Consider the following 6,000-nt stretch of genomic DNA (forward strand, 5'->3'; position numbering starts at 1 on the left):
CACACAGTCAAAGGCTTTGGCATAGTCAATAAAGCAGAAATAGATGTTTTTCTGGAACTCTCTTGCTTTTTCGATGATCCAGCAGATGTTGGCAATTTGATCTCTGGTTCCTCTGCCTTTTCTAAAACCAGCTTGAACATCAGGAAGTTCACAGTTCACATATTGCTGAAGCCTAGCTTGGAGAATTTTAAGCATTATGGAGAATTAAAGCATTTAAGAATTTAAGCATATTGGAGAATTTAAGCATTATATAAAAGAAATTTAAGCATTTAATCATTATGGCATAGCAACATAAAAAATATATATGAAAAACAATAAACATATTCATCAATATAGAATGAGCTAAATATATTATGCTACATCCATATGAAACTGTACAACTCAGATGGAACTTGAACCACGTGCCAGGACTCTAACCCAACCTAAATCCAAATAAGGACTTGAACCCACAGTCTTTAACTAAAATTATATATCTGGTCTCAGTATATAAGGAAGTTCAGGTTTGGGACTCCCCTGATGGGCCAGTGGTTAAGGATCCTCCTTCTAGTGAAATAAAGATTAGTCTGTGCACCCAACAAGAAGCCCTGATGAGGCAACAAAGACTCAGTGCAGCCAAAAGTTTGTTAAATAAATTCAAAAATGAAGCTCATATTCTTTACGTCTCATTGCAGAAAGAATTCAGTAAGAGACAAAGTGATAAGTAAGAAGTGAATTTATTTAGAGATGCATGTTCCATAGACAGAATGCAGTCCATCTCAAAAGGCAAGAATGGCTTTGGGAGAAATAACTCCACAGACAGAGTGTGGGCCATCTCAGAAGCCGAGAGGCCCCAAAATATGGGGTAGTTAGCTTTTATGGGTTGGGTAATCTCATAGACTAATGAGTCAGTGAATTATTTCAACTATAATATTCAGGGAAAGAGTGGGGATTTCCAGGAACTGGGCCACCATTCACTTTTTTACTTTTATGGTGAGCCTCAGAACTGTCATAGTGTTTGTGGGTGTGTCATTTAGCATGCTAATGTATGACAATGAGCATATAATGAAGTTCAAGGTCCACTGGGAACCAAATCTTCCACTATCTTGGACTAGTTGGTTTTAACCAATTCATGCCGTGTCCCATGGCTATGTCATTCTTTTAAAGGTTGTGACTTGCCCCCTTCTCTCCTGTTTCACATATAGTAGTAAAACACTACGAAGAAATTGAAAAAAAATGAGGTAGGTCTACATGAATTGCTATGCATATATCTTAACTAAATGTAACTATCCTAATTTAGGGAAAGCAGGGGGGACACAAGATGCAGATAACTACATATAGCATAAAGCCTTTATTTCTTGACCTAAATCAGGGTTCTGTAAGTTAGCAAGAGCAGAATACATGGATATTGCATAGGCAACCAAAAATGCATATCATTGATTATTTGATTCTTAAAACTAGGATTCCTTTGTTAACCTATATTGGAAAGGGAACTGCTGATTCTAACATAAAAGCTAATTAATCCTGCAAATTTCCATGGAAACGTAATCTATGAGCTCCAGCCCTGGACTAAGAAAAACCCTGGTACTTCTGGAGAACCACAGAGAGGTAGGTTTTATTTCTCACTCTCCCTTCATCTTCATCCCTATCCATAAAAACACAAACACTAGAAAGGAAACACCACAAGGGCAGGGCTTTAATTTGGTTCACTAGTATCTATCCCCAGCACTAAGAGTATTATCTGGTTCACAAGTCATCTAGAAAGAGCAAATAATTCCAAGGCCAATGTTGGAGTAGAGCCAAAGTAGCCCTTTGAGGAATCCTGCTTCTCTGTTATTCTGTTTTCTCAATGAGCTAACCCAAGGCCTCTTTGCATTGATACTACCTCCAGAAGATTCATCAGCTGAGACCTGGTAATTCATTCATTATCTAGTTAATCATACTAGATATTATTCATTCTAGTTATTCATTTATAATCTCGTTATTCATGTATTATCTAGTACAACTCCAACCCAATTCTCTATTCCATATGCATATAAACAAAGAAGATAAATGCTTGTATAGGCTCCTTTCATGAACCAGTTTCATGACTGAGAACTGCTGATCACGTTTTGAATGGTGCTAATATAAAATATGGGCTAAAGTCTTCAAGTTCCAATACTTAAAGGTTTTTGTACTAAACATTACCTTCTCCATCAAATGTTTTTCACCATTAATGGAGGGACCTGAAGCAGCACAAGCATGCCAGTTAGGATAATGAAAAGCAGGAAAAAGAAGCAAGGGAGTTGGGGCGGGGGGGCGGGGGGGTCCCAAATAAATTTGACCTAATTTACTATTTGCACATAGGAATTTAGTCACTTCTCAGATCCTGGAAGTTAGTGATTAAATTGGTAGCAGATTACTGGCTGTGTACCAGACAGCAATAATATAGTTAAAAATAGTAATTAAGCATGTGAAAATCAGGTGCAACAGCTAACAGTCATGTTCATTTTCAAAAATTCTATAGTCTCAATTATCTGTCACTTTCCATTAGGTTTGCAATTTGGCAAAACTCTGGACTTCCACCCAAAGTTCCACAATATCATGTCACTTAAAATCCAGTATCGAAACAAGATTTAGAAAATCATTCTTTTTGAGTCTCTAGAGTAACATTCCCATGAGCCAATGATCCATAAATAAACACTATTTTTAAGTCTTCATTACGAAGCACATAGTTTCTCTTCAGGCAAGATTGGGCTGCCAACTTCTCTACTTAAGTCTTAATCCCTCCTATATCAAAGAAAAAATAGAAACATGCTAGCAGAAGTTCAGAGTGAACAAAGAATGGAACTCCCATCCCTCCATAGCTATGATTTTTCTCTAAATACCACTGAAAAAATAAAATTCTACAATTAAAACAAGGTGATGCAGGCAAAATATATTCTTTAAATATGCACAACCCTATACCTTACCTCCCACCAAATACTGATACCTCTACTCTCTCCATTTTGACTTCTCTGTACCAGCCACTACCTCTGAAAATCAAATCGTTTTATTTATTAGCAATTTCTTGGCTTTTTACTTCAATATATTCTATTTATATAACCATAAGTCCCAAATTCAACACCAATAACAGAATTAAAATTTCATATCTTCCCTAATTCCCACCCTACTCATGCCATACTCCATTCTCATGTTTCCATAAGCAGAAAATCTGAAAACTGAAACTCTGTTTTAACATGCACCTTCTATACTTTTTCTTTACACTTTGCTGCCTAGATTTCCTCCAAATAATTCTAATTTCCACAGACTTCTATTATAAAATATTTGTTCTTCCTAATTCTATTTCTTTGTCACAGATCATAAAATTCATATAAATATGAACAACATATAGATAATCCTCTACAAAAGTTATTTATAAATTCTGTTGTTTTAAAGTCCAAAATAATGTAAGTAGTCAATAATACTGTCTATTGGTTTCGGGCAGAGATGAAGAATTTTCAACATGTAGCTTTGTTGATACTTGTGAAAGTCCATAAGGAGAAATTTTGTAACTAGAGAAGATCCTTCCAAATACTAAATATATTGCTATCTCTGTGCCTAATAACTATGTTTTGCATCTCACAGACACTCAATAAATATTTCATTTGGTAGATAAAGAATTATACAAAACCTTAAAAGAAAACCAGTAAAAGCCATCTTCTTAAAAAATCACAATCTTTGTCTTCAACTCTAATTTCCCCTAATCTGACAAGTCTACACTTAAAAACAGAGCTTAGGGAAATTACCTTTAAAATAAACAAATACACAAACACACACACCATAGCACCTAGATGTTAAACAATGATTAATAAAATTATATCTATTCACTTGGAAGAATGTTAGCAATCTAAAATAACATCTATGTAGACTAGGTAATATTATATGGAAAATGTTTTGGTAAAGGTTAAATGAAAAGCAAGGTTCCAAATTTTATCCACAGTATTACTGCAATTCATTTTAAAGTTGTGCAGAGAAAAAAGACTAAAAGAAAATGTATCAATGAGATTACAGATAATTTTGTCTGTGCTTTTAAAATCCCTACAATGAACTCATATCACTTTTATAATGAAAATAAAAATAAATTTTACTATAACAACCCAAAATATTTCACTCAGTTAAGAAGAGAGACACAGACTGTGTATAGGACACAACAAATGGAAATAGTTGTATATAGGCTGTTGGCCAGAGAAGGCAATGGCACCCCACTCCAGTACTCTTGCCTGGATCCCATGGATGGAGGAGCCTGGTAGGCTGCAGTCCATGGGGTCGCTAAGAGTCAGACACGACTGAGCGACTTCACTTTCACTTTTCACTTTTCATGCATTGGAGAAGAAAATGGCAACCCACTCCAGTGTTCTTGCCTGGAGAATCCCAGGGATAGGGGAGCCTGTTGGGCTGCCGTCTATGGGGTCGCAGAGTCGGACACGACTGAAGTGACTTAGCAGCAGCAGCATGCTGTTGGTATTTTGGGCTTCTCCATTTAACAAATTGTCCTATGCCACTACTAAGGTAATTTTTTTATGGTGGATAACAAAATTTTAATAGTTCATCCAAATATGCCATTTGAATTTGACTACTGATAATCTCTATCTCCAAACCACAATTGTTCTCAGTATGTTGACATTTTAGTCTGTCTAAAAAAACCTAGCCATAAACCCAGGACCAAGGCTAATTTGAAATCCTATTTTTCCCACGTGTGTGTTTTAAGCAAATCATTGGATCTCTTACATCATCAGATATGTTGCAACTGTCTTAGTGGTGCGTATCCATGACTCAAAACATGTACAGTTAATGAACTTCCTGATGCCTAACCTAAATTTCTTCTTGTTTCCGTTTGTACTTCTCTCCAGTTCTGTTTTCAGTGCAACTGAGAGCAATTGCTTGCAGTCACCCAGCCACTGTCAGATAATGACCTTCTCTTTACATGACTGATGACTATTTCCCATATTCATCTCATCCAGTGTGATTTTCATTTGATTATAAATGGCAGTAAAGATAGCACTGAGAGATTCCTCAATTTCCTAATATTATTGACAATTATAAAACAAGTATATAAGGCAAATATTAAATTCAAAAAGTAAGGCTTTTGCCACTATCTCATTTTAAAAATCTCCCATTACTGTGAACAAGTTTTGGGTTGAAAGTAAAATCCCTTCAAATATTTTGCCCCAACCCCATGCCAAGGCACATGCATCCAGTCCATATCTTATCTTTTCCTGCACTGGATCCCAATCGGCTTTTTATAGCCAGAAACTCTCTGAATGCAAAGCACGACCTTGGCTACTAGCTTCCCCTGGCACTAGTTTGAAAGTTATTTATAACTTTAAACTTCGCATGAAAGCCTATATTTCTCAACATGACTAGTCAAAACATTCCCGTTTTATATAGTAATGTAATGTTCTTTAATTCAGAAAGAAACCCCACACTTTAAACCTACAATATGTAACTAAGGCAGAGCAATTTCAACGCAGAAACAAGAATGCACTGAAGTCCAGCTCCTCTTTTTACAACTTGACTCTTACCTTTCTGTTGCTTCCTATAGAGTAAATGTGTTTAAAATTCGGCTCTTGTAGGAAATTTTCCAAAAAGAGTTTGGGGGAGAAAAAAAATAAGACTCCTTGGTTAGTCACAGAGTTGCAGAGTACCAAACTGAGAGGCAGTGACAGTGGGGCAGTCACTTCAGCTGAGCGTCATTCACCCAGGATGAGAAAGAAGGGGGAGGTTACAAACCAGGGTGGGTGGTATCTAATCCTGAACTGCTAGTCACTGACCTCACTGACAACTTGTTACTGAAAATACTTTGTTGAAAAAGGCCAGACACATACTTTACCCAGAGATCTACAAACATAGCTGTCAGGAAGCTCTAAATACGTAGGATCTGCATTTCTCTAGTACCTTTCTAAAACAAGGACCTCTCACATCTAATTAAAGCTGAATGCTGCAATTATCGAGAGTGAAAAATGATAAAGCAGGGATAATAGGAAAGTCCAGGAAATTCACACA

General features: G+C 36.3%; 1 protein-coding gene across 1 annotated transcript in view; it reads right to left on the reverse strand.

The window, feature by feature from the left end:
- CTNNA3 (catenin alpha 3) overlaps window positions 1-5,694 on the reverse strand; it is a 1,922,060-nt gene extending 1,916,366 nt beyond the window's left edge. Inside the window, exon 1 of the mRNA XM_061405110.1 lies at window positions 5,520-5,694. The gene's annotated coding sequence lies outside the window, so the exon portion shown is untranslated. The remainder of the gene's footprint in view (window positions 1-5,519) is intronic.
- Window positions 5,695-6,000: the final 306 nt, after the last annotated feature.

Source organism: Bos javanicus, chromosome 28, assembly GCF_032452875.1.
Source record: "Bos javanicus breed banteng chromosome 28, ARS-OSU_banteng_1.0, whole genome shotgun sequence".
Classification (NCBI taxonomy): domain Eukaryota; kingdom Metazoa; phylum Chordata; class Mammalia; order Artiodactyla; family Bovidae; genus Bos; species Bos javanicus.